This window comes from Nesoenas mayeri (assembly GCF_963082525.1).
Source record: "Nesoenas mayeri genome assembly, chromosome: 2".
NCBI classification, from domain to species: domain Eukaryota; kingdom Metazoa; phylum Chordata; class Aves; order Columbiformes; family Columbidae; genus Nesoenas; species Nesoenas mayeri.
In genome coordinates, this window is record NC_137543.1 from 71653048 (window position 1) to 71669027 (window position 15980).

Here is a 15980-nt window from a genome sequence, read left to right on the forward strand (position 1 = left end):
CATCCCTCAGTAAATCTGCAAATTCAGAGCTGATGCTCCTGCGTGGATTGTGCAATACATTGCAGCACATGCATCTTGCTCAGGACAGCATACAAGGTACTGTTGTTACCTGTTGTCTTGTAGGTACGAAGTGCTTGTCATAGGTTCTTATTTCGATCTTGGCAACCCTCAGAAGTTGGAAGAAAACTGAAAGTAAATTAAAAGTCTGTTTTTCTCTGGTGATGTGTGAGAAACTAGTTCATGGTAGTTTTTGTCCAGGCATTACTTGGTGTGTGTTGATATTTCTGGAAAGCAAAAATATCATAATATAGAGAGGTGAAATATGCTGAGAGGAGACAATAACTGGTGCTTCAAAAGCAGCCTTAAGGAGACATGAGGAACTCACATCAGTATTAGCACACCTCCAAGAACCACTGCATGATGTTCTAACACATCGGATATGACCTAGACAGTTAGTCTTCTTCTTCTAGTCACTGATTTCTCATACTCTTTTCTAGCATCTTCGACACCCCCTGCCCATTCTGTGGTTAAAGGTAAACCAGCAGCTTTGTATTATAGTACTACATTTATGATAGCTTGAAACAGTGAAGGCTAGGAAAAAAAGATAAGGAAGATTTCAAAAAGGAGGAAGATATCACAGGGAATTCATACATTAGAATTTTGAGGCCATCTTTTAAGTATCATCTAAAGCACATTTTCTGATGATAAGCAAATATAGGAAAGAACTATAGGAATTTAAGATGTGAAAGATGCATATATTTAACATCTATGTAAATGCTGTTGCATGAGGAATCTGATTAATTAATACTAATTATAAAAATTATTTCTGATATTTTCATTGATTAACAAGTATATAAATATTATTTTTATTTTGAGATAAATACTTACTTAATATTGACATGATAACCTCTCTCTCTACCAACAGAAGTTAATATTAATACATACTACAAAAACACAATTTTCACTAGTATCTTAATTTATTTCACTTTTTCATGGACTAGTAGTTAATTAAGCAGTCTTTAAAATATACCTATAATTACACAAATGCTAAAAATTCATTATTTTATACATTTATATATAGAAATAGTAGGGGTTGATACCTTCCACTGGAATTCTAAAAAAATCTCGAAGTCCTATTTAAAATACATCTTTGTTTCATAGATGACATTTCTATAACATCACACCCGAATAAAGATAGCTGAATTACAAAGAAACAAACCATAAAACTATAACTCATGGTAGCATAGTCTAATCGGGTTATAACTATTCTCAAAGGCTGGTTTGCCTCCCTTTCCCTCCTCTCCAACAATAAATTGGAAGGTGTCTTTTAAAAAAAAAACAAACCTGTACACTTATTTTCATAGTGATGTATATATACAAAGAATCAACAAAGCTGAAAGTATTCAGCTCAACTTCATCTGTTTCTTCATATATGGATGTTAATAGATACATTATCTTAACAGCTCACCTAATCAACATAACGTGAATTTCTAATTTTGCCTAATAATAATCCATTCACGTCTTTTGTGAAACAATTATACCAAGGATGTCAGAGCAACATCATCTTTAATTTGAACTGCGTATATGTGGCTTAAGAATGCAAAGCAAAATTGCAGTGCATTATAGTGAAAACTGTAAAATATAGCAGTCTTATTAAAGCAACCTCCTATCTTCGAGTAAATAGCTCCAAAGTGTTACAAAACATATGGGAAATAGTGCCACTTTACCATTCTTAGAAAGCCTACCTTCATTTCTGCATTTGCAATAGAAAAGTTTGGGGAGTTGGGGAGTCTTTCTGCATCTGTGTTGTGGAATGGATTTTTTACATGGTTTTGATTTAAGAGCAATTTGAAATTTATTGAAGTAGATCACAAGTTTAAGATATTATTTCTAATAACAATTAATCTACAGCTGATTCATAAAATAATTTAAAGCAATCCAATGGGATTTGTTATAATCAAAACAGTGACTTTGTTACAGATTCAAAAATTAACAAGGGTCACACTATACTTACAAAGAGATAAATTGGATCACATGCACATAGACATGTAGACAGACATATAGACACATACATACAAATCTATAAAACACACGCACACTCATGCATATTAATCCATGGATACCTGAATATATGTGGAGGTACACCTATGGCCAAAATTTCCCTCTTGAGATTAGTGAATTACTCACTTTAATGTTTCGACATTCTCAATGGGTGACTGTTGAGTCTCAAGAAATCAATTTTTGCCCACAGCTTCGTGGCATCAGTTCATTGTGAGGTATTAATAAATCTAGGTGCATCCCACGTCAGAGGGAGATGTGAGGTAACAGCCTCCTGTGACCCCAGAGAGCTCAACAGACCTCACTTAGGATCGCTATTTATAGGGTTGTGAGATCATTTACTTCAGTCAGTAAATTTCCGCTCTTACAACACCTAGGATGAGGTAATTTCTGGTGCTTTCCACCATTTGTCTACATCCAGAACTTTCAGGTCGTATAGTTCTGGTACCACCCCGCCCAGGCTACAATTCACTTAGCAAGTGTATTTAGGTTACCAGGATTTACTTACTGTTGCTGCCTTTCTCAGGTTGGAGGGGGGTCTTTTCTCACACAGCAGGAGCTTCTAGAACACAGAGGGAGTACATTGGCATCCTGGCTCACTATGCTTGCATAATGGGAATTGTTCTCCCAACATGCCTGACTTGACCTGGTATCCAAGTGGCCCAGGGAGAACTGCAACTACCACACTCTCTTTCGGTACATGTACTCAGAAATTCTGAAGTTTTGAGTCAGGAAATATTTTCTGCAGTCTGGATTTTTGTGAGAAAGTCGTAAATTGAGGTTTTCTGTAGAATCAAGAAAACTGTGGCTGGTGTCTTTCATCAGTGGATCTGACAGTGTTTTATGGAGGACATAAGACTTACATTTCCCAAAGTGAAGCACACGGAAGACATGGTCACCAGGGAGGCCAGAGGCAGAAATAAAATTGAGGGTCCTAATTCTTTGCACTGCTTTTTGTTCACTTGAAAACTCAGAAACCAGAGGATAAGACCCTGCACTGGGATTTCTACTTACTCTCTTTACCTGTGTCGACCACAGTAATGGGCTTTACAAACTGCCTGTGTTGTGGAGTTGGCTCATTACCTGACATGACAGATATTTTATGCTACAGGAGTGGTGAGGCAGCTCTGTGAGAGCAGGAATAAAAGAGGCTGGAGAAGAAATATTGTCTTCTGTTAGACAAGTGGATAGCAGTGGAGTAACAAGCCAGATGTCATGCAGTGACTGCTTCAGGTCAGACACAGATGCAGCTGATGTGAAGTGAAATGCAGATTTTCTGTCACTACCCAGATTTGTTTGTGTGTAGAATTGCTCCAAGACACAATCCTCAGTGGATAATTTTAGCTAGGTTTAGATTGAGCGGTTAGCAAACATAGCTACCTTTCCTGCAATCTTCCTTCCCTAGCTGTCCCTGTCCTCCTGCACTATGCTGCAGCTCTCCCATAGGACATGGGGTAGGGGATGAAGGGCATTTTAAATGGTCTGATGTATCTCTCCTGACCTACATCTGTTTTTCCTAAAGGGTACCACTGTGTATACAGTTCTATGTATGATGACTGCAAGCCATTTGTGGGAGTCTTGAAGGCTTTAGGATGTTTTCAATGTCATTCAGCATCCACCAGAATTGTCCTTTGTCTGTATTGCTGAGAATCCATTTGCTTATTTGAATTTTGTCTTCCTGTACCACCAACAACAATTATTTTTCAGGAAATACAAATAATTCAGTTCAAGCATGCGAATCCACTTCTGTGAAGCTCATAACAGCATTGAACTCTTAAATAATCACTGCCCCCTGAGTACAACACAGGTACGAATGAAAAGGTTTTGTGGGTGATCGTGCAAGTCCATCCCAACTGAACTAGAGCAGAGACAGTTTCTGGTTTCACAGATCATGATTATGAATTTTGAAGACTAGTGAAATACTGTGTTTCTAAAACAAAACATCTAAGCAGATTAGCCAATTTCTCTATTGATTTCTTATTTTTGTAGATGTGAGTACTGAAAAATATGTGACAAAATTTGTTTGTACAGTTTATGTATGTGTTATTTGTGTTACGTAAGTTATTTGCTCTTTCTTAATTGTGCTCTGTGGTTGGTTACCTAATTTACATGTCAATACATTTATTGGCAGCAGAAACCTCTCCAACAGAAGACTCATCACTGGCAAGTGTTGCCTGGCTCACAGCAGATTCTAAATAATGTATACACCTGACTGTGCATAAATAGCCTTGTTACATGTAAATCAGCATTGTGGCAGGAAAAACAATCATTCTGCAAATGTTTGTGCAAACAAAAAGGAACCTCTAATTTGGAAATGGAAGAAGCAGTGACTGCATGACATTAGCCACTTGGAATGTTTTTGCTGATCCTGGTAGCTTCTGCTTTTGCATTGTTTGGGCTGCCTAAGTTCTTTTTTTTTTTTTTTTTTTTTTTTTTTTTTTTTTAACCTGTTCACTGTCTCTCTTGAATCATTTTATTAGCTTTTTTGTATTGTGCTTCTGACTGACTGGTTGTTTCCTAGCTATCTTGTTTCAATTTTGAAAGTACTATTTGATGAGTATTAGAGAAGTTTTATATCTAAGAAAAGCCACTGCAGTGCAGTCTTTGCATGTAACCATTCATTCTACCTTACACAATAGCTTAGTATAAATTTTATCTCAGTAGACTTACTCCTGATTCATACTGGTAAAACTAAGAAAAGAACATACAATTGTATTTTATCTCAGTAGACTTACTCCTGATTCATACTGGTAAAACTAAGAAAAGAACATACAATTGTATTTTATCTCAGTAGACTTACTCCTGATTCATACTGGTAAAACTAAGAAAAGAACATACAATTGTAATACATCATAGTGTAAACCTTCCAAAAAAGTAACTGGCCTGGCAAAACAATACCGGAGTTTTTGGAGGAGTTTGGATCGGTTTGCTTATTTCCTAGCTGAGGTTCAGTAAGGTGTCAAAAGCTGTAATGAATTCTTTGAAAGCTCATATATGAACATTCAAGGTGTATTTTGCCCTTTGGCATAAATGGCATCATCATCAGCCAGAAATTCACCATGAGGGTAGTTAGCACATGTGTGCATGTATGGAAATATATGTTAGAATTATGTTTATTAGTGTTAGTTCTCCTTTCAGATCAGAGTGTCAGCCCTAACTAGCAAATTGTTCTAAGCAGTTTTCAAGTTTTTGCTTGTGCCCATTTTTCTGTACTTCACCGATAATGTCTGGAAGAAAAGGTTAGAGAAGAGCACGACCTCCTTAGGAGCACCAGATCCCTCCATCAGGTGTGTGCAGAGGGAGCCACAGAGAAAAAACAACAGCTACGGCATGATGCTGATATGTCTCAGATGCAACTTGTGCTCATTGGGGAAAGCAGTTCTCCCTCTCTTGTCCAATAAACAGGACAAGACAGCTTAAGTCATCTGTGGCCTGACCAGGTTGAAACTGAGAAGAGATGTATCTCAACCAGGAGGTCACAGATACTGCACCTTGGTGGAACTAAGTGCCCAAAGGTGGTCAGAGGAACATGAGCATTCATGACCTAAGACATCTGTATGAAAGTCAACTCCTCTGTTTCCCTGCAAACTGGAACAGTAAAGTAGATTTCACATAGTCCAGACGGCTGTCAGACAAGAAATGGTAGCTGCCTGCAGCAAGCCATTTGGCTGTAATACCTCAGATTTAGTGTGCTTTCTAATTTAGATAAAGCAGTGGGGGCTAGATCATTGCCTGAGCCAACTCTTCGGACTTCGGCCCAATTCAAACGTAAGATATAAACATACCCAAAAAATTGAACTATAAAGGCATAGATTTGCTCGATAGATCTGTATATCAAAAAATGAGGGGTAGAGTAATCCTAAACAAATACTCAAAATGAATTGTGTTTTTCTTCCGAAATGATATCATTTCCGTAAGATTACCAGAGTAAAAGGTTTCTACTGAACTTTAAACATCAGTGTTGCAATATTTGTTGTTGATATGATATGTTTCCTTTTGATCCATTTCCCTCTAGATTCAATATATACACAAATCTGTCAGGAATTCTATTTCCTGTGCTATTCCTTTGCATTGCAATTTTTTTCTCTGTCTTGAAGTATTAAAAATGCATTGCATCTAAAATCAATACCAGCCTTTAAATGGGTACCAGATCCTGGGAAAAAGCTTCAAATTATCTGTGAATTCTCATCTCTGTGTGAAAAATAAAGGTGAGACTTCACAGTTTTTTCACTTGCAATTGCATTAGGGATTAGGATAATGAGCACTAGCATTGCAGACTGTAAAAATGTGTTAGTTTTGACTATAGAAACAGCATGGGAAAACAAATTAATCAACAAAGGGAAGAATTGCTGAAGTCATGCACTGGAAATTCCCGTTACTCAAGCATGTTTGATTTTTTTTCTTAATTAATTATAATAAAATAACAATGTCTTCTTTTTATTTAAATAAATAATTTTAAAGGATTAGTTTATGGCTCTTCCTATGTTATACTCAGATGAGTCCAAGGACAGGATTTGGACTGCAGCTGAAAGGTGTCTCTCAACTGACCTCTGCTGCCTCTTCTTACGGGTGTAAGTAATCTGCATGGGAGCTGGTCAGGCTGTACTCCTTCAAACATCATGTCTGAACTGGCAGCAACGCTGATGGAGGTACTATCATTTTGGAGCCTTACCCCTTCCCTGTGCTTTCTGCACCCAATTTATTCTGAATTGAGTCCAGGGGCTTCACTGCTGCCTTTTGATAAGTGTGGTTCTTCCAGGAGACTGAGGGGGTGATGGTCTAATCTTTTTTTTAGTTGTGGACTGACATAATTAACCATGCATACTCTTAAATAAATTCTAAAATTGATACGAGATTTAGCTTTTCTTTCTGTCTTTTTATCTGTTCTAAACAAAATCCTGTTCACTGGGCTTCCAGTGCTGTTACTTGACCTAAGTTCAGCTGTGTGAGAAGCCATTAGATCTCTGCCTTCCTCTGCTGAAAACCTTTACCACCCAACAGCTTCTTGAAGGGTAAATCTCCCCTTGTGCTCAGTCATGAGGAAGTACCAATAGCAAATGAGCAGATGAGAAGCAGAAAGGAATGAAAGAAATGTATGTTCCTCCCAGAAAGTATTTAGCAGAGCAGTATTTTTTTCTGAATAATAAGCTTTGGTATTGCTTAAAAAACAATATTTCCAGGAGGATTATTATTTCAGTATTATTCAGGCATTTTAACTTATTTTACAGAAAATAACCCAAATGTTATGACAGCTGTCAATAGAAAAGCAAAGTGTCTCAGGTTCAAACACACATTGGTAATAACTAATAACGATAGTAGACTTTTTCTAATGGAAGCAAATCTTTCTAGATATCAGCTAGAATAGCTGAGTTACTTTGCCAGAGTGGGGAAGTAAAAAGGAGGTTCAACACTGCAGTATCTCAAAAGTTCATTAACTGTTAATTAATTAAAGTTTACCACTTTTGATAACCCACAGTGCTCCATTTAATAAAACAAATAAAATGCTGTTAATAATTGAAATGACCTATAAATTGATAATGTTACATATTAAACCTAGTAGCTACATTTGACTCAGAAGAGCTAATTAGTAAATGTCTGCTATAGCCCTTGGTTATTCAAATCCTAGACTGCCCATGTATTTGCGGGAACTATTGATTTCACAGTTACAGAAAGTTTCTGTAGATTCACTATTTTCTCACATCCTGCAACAGCATTTACTGGAACAGGAGGATTCAGTCATGCAACAGAGTATTTAACTGAATGAAACAACACAAGAGGTAGAAGATTTTAGCGAATACCCAGTATGTGATATTTGTTTTACTCCTAGGTTCAACAGAGGTTTCTCTTTATTGGAAAGGGTGAACAGAGCTCACCAGTTTGCCTGGATGAGTGTTTTCCTGTTTGCCATTGCTACTGGTTCCAGTACAGACAGGTGAGGTTTTTGGGGAGTCTTTAGTGAGGTTTGTAGAAGTCAGTCTTGATGTATAGAATGGTCTGTGCATCAAATACTCAATTTTAAAACAAATATTTATATTTACAGGAGACACTTTTTATAAAACATTGATTGCTCAAAATGATTTATCGCCTCGATGTTTTCTGTTGCAAGATTTTGCTGCATGAAGGCTATGAATACTACCTAAGTTCATGAATAAACTGTCTTATTTTGGCTAAGTGTAGTTTTAGTCATACAAACACCCTTAGTGTTTTTAACTTTTAGGAAACCAAACCAATACAGTGGAAGTTTTTAACAGTGTTCCCATCCACAATACTTTTTGATAGCTAAGTCCTTCCTAGATGTCAAAACCTTGCATGCTCAAATGTAATTACTTCTGTCTCTTCAAAGACTTCATACACTTTAATTTTTTTTTTTGTTTGGATGCTCCCTGGTGTTTTCTGAAGAGAAATATGAATTTTCTGTGTGTTTATTAGCATTCTTACAGGCTAATGTGAAATTGTAATAAATAAAAACAACAAGTGGCAGCCTGGCTGTTGCATACATTTACCATATACAGGATGCCATACAGTCTCAGCCCATGCTGCTGTTAAATGAGAGCAGAAGCTCCTACCTAGAGGGAAGGTCTGCTCCAAGGCAAAACATTGCTGTATATCCATGCTGACAGCTCTGTTTACTCATTTTCCAGTTCTAATAAGGAAACAAACCCAATTAAGTGGAATAAGACAGACAATTACCTAATGGATTATTTTAGACTGAATATTTTAAAAAGGCCTTAGGGAGTTGGGTGCCTACGTTCCCTTACCAGAGCTACCATGGTTGTCAGATATTGCACACTCCACCATGTGTGAAGCAGAGAACATCCTGTCTGTTTGATACAACTGTAGTTTCCCTATTGAAATATACGAATATAGGATCTATTCCCAAGGAGATACTAGCTGTTTTCCCTTGAATACACCAGAGGACTGATGTATAACAACTGTGGAAAAAGAACAAGTATTTTTCTTGCTTACTTCTGGAGTTATTAAGGCTGGATAACTTCAGTTTCCAAAGTAGCTGCAGTTAGCTACAAGGAAGTGCAATTCTTAGATTTTGATCAGGGCTGCATAAGGCTGTTCACTGCAGTGGCCTCAAGCAGTAGCCTCAGCAGCTGTTCACTACTATGACCTTAATCGTTGCAGGGTTTTTTGATAAACAGGAGTATTTTTATTTCTTATAATCTTGTTACTGATAATTTATTTTTAAATGAAATACACGGGTAACTGAAATTCTGTCTTTACAAAGGTTTCATGAGAACACAAATATATCGTGTTTAAAGATTATGTGTTTAATGAAATTGCAAAAAATTCTGTGAACAGATATAGATGGTACATGTGCTTTTCTTTGCAATTCTCAATAGAACAGGTCTGTCAACTAAGGTAATAGTATTAAAGAAATTACCTAGTTTGTTCAACATTTTTCACTTTGTTGAAAAAAAAGAAAACATCTGTGTTGCTAACTTTTCCTTAAAACAAACAAACAAACAAACAAACAGAAACACAATAAAAAACACAACAAAAAAACCCCCTTACAATACCTGTAATCTTTGCTTTCTCTCATTATGAAAATAGATACAGTGGAAAAAAGAGACCAGAAATAGAAATGAGAAGGGGTTATTTTTTTAGTTTGGAGAACATGCAAGTGAAAAACAGAAGTGAATTTGTAAACATTGGAAGCACTAATTCTCCACTTAATAAACGGTTAAAATTTAGTACTGAGGCTTTGATGAAAAAATTAAGCTGAAATCTTTCCATACACAAGTATGGAATATTTATCATTTTGAGTAACCCTAGTGCTATCATTTGATGTCCAGTGAATAATCAATGTTTCATAAGCTAAAGATTTGGTTGTGCTTGTATAACTTAAATAGTAATTAGAAACGTCAGTCAGTTCTTGATAATGTTTGAATTGTGCCTTCACGCAATAAAAGCTAAGAACCAGGTAGCTGTTTCAAGAGCTAAAGTATTACTGAAGTTATTATTCTAAGGTGTAAATCTTTGATATCTGTGGTTAATCTTCTCTCTTTGAACAAATCTAACTTCATGTGACTAAGTGGTAAAGACCCAAGACAGTCAGAATGAACTGGGTTTTTAAAAAGCATATGAAAAAACAGTAGCTCATTAAAAATGGACAAAATGCCAAACCAGAAGTAATCTCTAAGGAAAATCTGAAAAGGTTAATTAAATCCAGTCATATAATGCTGAGCTAGATTCAGTGTTTTTTCACAGTTCTTGAATTTGCTGGGGAGAATTTATCAGGTGCCTGAAAGAGTGAATATTCCCTTTCTCCTTTACTATTATGTAAGGTTGAAAGACTAGAGAAGTAGATGGACCAGAGTGTGTGTCACCTGTGGCAACTGCTTTAATGCTGAGACCAGTAAAATGTTCCTGAACCAAAATGTTTGGCTGTGTCCTTAAGTGTGTCCAGGAAAGAGTAAAAATCTGATCAGACAAGAACTCGATAGAAAACAAATTCATTATGTGCAGTTGTTTGTCATTACATTTCACTGAAGTCCTTTGAGGTTATATTAAAATGATTAGTACCAGACATGTTAATTTAAATATCTTTGTATGCCAGTGTCTTGAGAGTTAGGGGAGGTGGAGAGGGTAGTCCAGAAGGAAACAGGTCAGGCTGTTTCTTCATTAGTGACTAGAGTGAAATATTTGTGTCAAATACTTTCAGGGTTTTATTCATATCACTGCATTCGTATCATTTAGCTCTACCTTGTTGCAAGGCGTCAGGGACAGATATGCTTCCATCCTGACAAGATTCATGCTATTATCAACATGTACGGACCTTCCTTTCCCCTACATTCTCCAGCAAACAGGACTGTTTATAGAAAGTATAGTTTATTCTCGAAGAAGCCTTTTATTCCATATTTTTTTATATATATTTTCATGACTAAATTCTGTCCCAGAGGGTTCTTTTCTTGGTTGTGTTTTAAATTTTGGACCTGTTTTATTTTCTGTCTTTAGGGCAGTGCTAATCCTAGGACCTACATTAGTATAATAAAACTGAAATCTAAAGCTGATTAAAATGATATGAAAAAGAGTTCAGTCTCCACAAACCTTTCTGCCATATTTGTGACCTTTCACTTACAGTCATTCATATTCAAGCAGCAAATTCAGACAAATGTTGTTTATTCATGCTGCAAAAGAGGGTAAAAATGGAATGAAATTACTGTTAAAGTAAAAAGAATTAAAACATTGAGTCAGTCATCTGATCAAGAAACATATAACAAAACAAGACTAAGGGTTTATATACTAAGAAGAGAGGTTTGCAAATTGATGCTACATCTCAACAGCATCATGTGAGTCTGGAAACATGTTTATTTTCAATAAAATAGATACAGAAGGAATTATGCAAATCTATGTTTCTTGGAATTTACATGAGCAATTATACAATCAAAGGGTTTTTTTAATAGAATATCTAAAGATTTTAAAGGTAAGTTTTGTCATGCATTGCCTTACTTCTTAATTATATTTCATAGGTAAAATTTTATTCATATGCAATACAAAATGAATAAAGACATTTAGTGCCTCCTCTCTTCTTCGAAACCTATCTACTTCTCTGGCTGCTGCTCGTGCATTTTGCATTGGCTGCCATTGCAAGCAAACCTGCAGTTTTTCTCCCTGGGCCACTGCAAAACAGGCAGCTGCAACTACAACTAACTGCCCTCTTCAGAAATTATTTGGCTGTGATAGCTCTTTGCCTAGCTATGTTTGTTTGTTTGTTTGTTTTTCATTTAAAAGTAGTATTTAATTATGTAATAGCAGATTGACTTTACATATTGGGAAACTACTCTTTTAATAGGACCTGAACCGCAACACAAATAGAGCCGTATGGACAGTATTTGTGACAAGATAATGTATGAATCTACATTAATGTAAAAAAAAAGCCCACACATACAGCATATATAAATACATAAATTCAACTTTAATGCTTTCAAAACTTTCACAGGTATTACCTAACAGTAACTATATATATATACATATATATATATATTTTTTTTTTTAATTTCAATAAAATATTTTGGAGGCTTTTTGCACAACTGATGATGAAGGTATTGATTGTTTTATCTCACATCGCTCCCAAAATTGCATTTTTATATTTTCTAAGCAGCAGAATGGTTATAGTTGTGTCTGTTACGCAAGCTATTGTGAAACCAAACCAGTTATATGTACTGTCTCCTGTATTGTACTTGCAATTTATAGCCTCTGTTATTCGAAATTCACATGGGATTTCCATTTGAGGCTTCTCATCCTAAACATCCACAGGTCAACAGATGTTCTGAAATGATAATTTGGAACAATATTTAGAATGTTTCCTGAAAAAAAGCTGGTAATATCTGATGTCTGCATTTGTTTCATATTTCTAGTCCCTTTCTTGAGATTCAAAATGACCTCTAAATTGAATTTTTTCTTGATTTATTCCTCTAATTGGCTAAACACAAGGCAAGACTCCTCTGTAAAGCAGCAGAACAGAAAGATGTTTGGAAGGAGTTCAGCAATTTTGTCAGAGAACACCTTCAGTCAGGCACTGAGACTTAGGCCCAAGAAGAATAAGAATCAGCCTTCTTGATCGTGCCTCCATTTTATTTCATTGCTTTGATTTTTCCTTTGAATGGGGGGCAGATTTCCTTATTTTTCCTCTCCCTTCTTGCATCCTGAAGGAGAAACTGTAAAGAGCATCAGATGTTTCCTTTAATCTCTATAGGCCTCTCAAATTCACGTGGAGGCCAGACTTTTTCCTGTGGATAAGTGTATATATGTGCTGTCTGTGGTGAATATCATTCTCCAGTAGAATACAGTGCATTCAGTAAGGGCAAAAGGGAGCACAAGAATAAGCAGTAAAAAACAACTGTGCTGGGTTATAGTTGTAGCCTGTTTCTCACAGTTCTGGGCTAGATGTCTCAGTGGCTGGTTCACTACATCATGAAGCAGGTAATTGCTTTTCCCAAAAGTGATGCACTGTGAGCAGTACCACTGGCTGCTTCTCTGAAACAGACTCAGAAAGGCAAACACCATGAGAGGAATGAGAAAAGGAGTCCTACTTTCCTTCAGGCAAAATTCTGAAAATTTTTCATGAATTTTTATTCACTTGGTTCACATTAAGAGGGTTTTTTTGCCTTGTGCGTTCTTTCTTTTTCCTTGTGGCTCACACCCTGATGTGCAACTCCTTTCTTCCTTCTCTCTTATTCAATCTCAATGGACAATTAAATGTTTAGTGTAGATTTAGGGAAAAAAATTTCTTATCTGGAAGCAAGAATCCTCATAATTTATGACAACTGTCAAATCTTCAGGCACAGTGGTTTTAAAAGGCTTTACAGATAAAAACTCCCACTTGCAGTAAGGTCTGACCTGTGAGAGTGGTACAGTGCATTTTTGAGCTTTGCTTCCACACCTAAGGGTACTGCAAATCAGAGGCTTCTGAGTACAGGAAGATATGATAACTTGTGCCAAGGGACTAGGCCATCAGCTTGCACTATTTATATATAAATTTCAGCTTATTGTAAAATGTTAAACCTCATAAAAAGACAGACAGCAAGTATTTTTGTGAAGTCAGTCAACTTGTTAAGAGACTGAATGCTTTTCTGAACTGATTTTTTTCTTTCTCAATGAGAGCATAATTTTCGAATGACTTGTGGCCCTCAAAAGGTGTTGGGCAGGGTGTGTACAGAGGTATCTGTGGTCGAAGGCAGGCATGTTCGTCATATGTTACCCTCCCATTCTGTGATTTAGAGTAAAGTGGCTGTTGATGCTGGTGGGATGTTGGGAAGAGAGTGAGGGCCATGCATTAGACTCTGTAATACCTCACTTGCCTGAGATTGAGTCCGCTGCAGTGGAACAACTGGATTGCTGCAGCCATGGATATTTAGGACTAGGAGGTAGAGAAGAAGATTGTCTCTGTTGCATGGCACTTCATAATGAATAAAGCTTAATGGATGAAAAAAAAGTACTTTGTTTTCTAAAAAGTATTTCTTGCTGCACTTCCAGTGGGAGTGTGTTGCTGGTTTAATGACCGACCATGCTTCAAGCCACCTGTCAGTGGGCCTGAACAGATGTGCAGTGAATTCACTCAGCTTTTATTATTAAAACTGAAATCCTGTTTTTCTTGTGTTCATACATTTCATGATTGCAGTTGGCAGCCCCTAGGATTTCTGGAATTAGGAGTGGATACCTTCACAGCTTTGGTGTAGTTCTAGTTACTGTTTCCCTAAGTAATCCATACTAAGCAGTTTGTACTATTTTCAGTGTAATGCATTTTGCTGGGAGGGCCTCCATATCTAATCTTAAAAGCTTCCTTTTCATATTGATGTTGGAAAGATGTTATTGTTAGTCCTGACACAGTTGGCTACAATTTATCTGCTCCTTTTTACGCTTCAATGCATGGCTAAATTCTGCAGTTTCTAAATGCAGTTCTGTACAGTCATGTTGGTCTTGATTCCAGAAAGCATCTAAAGTAGAAGATATGTGAGGTGAATATCTATCAGACCTCAAAACATACACTTTGAAAGCTACCTGACCTCTTGGTGTTTTGATGTAAAAGTCAAGTGTAAAAAAAATGCCAGCAAAACAATATTGTCTCTCACTTAAGAATGACTCAGGTCTTTCACTAAGAGTTGTGAGATAGCTATGAATTTTCCCACCTTTTAAACTTCTTTGGTTCATTTCTTCCAAGAACCTCATGGTTAGAGAACTCACCTGGATTACAGGAGACAAAACATCCCACAGGTGCATGAGGGGACTTGAGGACTGGGTATGTTAAGTCTGGCTGAGATGGAGTTAATTTTCCCCATAGCAGCCCTCATAGTGATGTGCTTTTTATTGGCAGCTAAGAGGTGTCGATAAAACACTGGTATTTTGGCTACGAACAGCATCAGGGCTGCCTCTCCAACATTTTCCCCTTACCAATATGCTGGGGGGTGGTCAAGATCTTGGGAGGGAGCATATCCAGGACAGCTGACCCAAACTGACCAGAGGGGTATTCTATACCATGTGATGTCTCCTGAGGAATAAAAGCTAAGAGAAAGAAGGAAGCAGGGGGGGTGACAGGGTGCGGGGGGAAGGTGCGGAATTTGTTATTAAGGCATTTGTCTTCCAGAGAAACCACTCTGTGTACTCAAGCCTGACTTCCCAGGAAGTAGCTGAATGTTGCCTGCTGATGGGAAGCAGAGAATAAATCTTTTCCTTTCCTTCTGCACATGGCCTTTGCTTTTGCTTTATTAAACTGCCTTTATCTTGACCCATGAGTTCTTTTCCTATCTTATTTTCTCCCAGCCCTGTGCCGCTGAGGAGGGGAGTGACAGAGAGGCTTGGCTTGGTCCAGCCAGGGTCAACCCACCACACTGGGTCATGTCTTTCACTGCAGTGTCCTAAATTCCAAGTAGTGGGGTATTTCATGGTTGGCATTATCTCTACCTCTGCTGCTGAAGCCAATACAGGTAACATGAAAAAAAAAAAAAAAAAAAAAAAAAAGCATATTTATTTTAGAATGAAAATAGAATGGCTACTTTGGTAGGAAGGTTACATGGGAGGATTATTCAGTAATGGAGGAAGGGCTTGCCTTCTATTTTCTGTTACAGTTAATTTTAAACCTTTTTATAGATGATGTAGTGAAGGCCAGTGGTGAGATGGATGAATGGATCTTGATTTCCAGAACAGTCTATTGCCATGTTACTGGACTTGAATGTAAGAGAAACAACCCATCAAGAAAGAGAAATATTTTAGAGTAACTCATATCTGTGAAAATTGTTTTAGTCAGTAGGGCATTATACCAAAAAACAACCCACACCAATCAAATCAGCTTGTATATCTTGAGTGGTGACACCTTCCTTAACTGACATCTTTGATGTTAAAAATACTCTATGCATACATCAAATATTTCATTAATGAGCTGATAACTGATAGCCACAAGGAATCATAGTTCT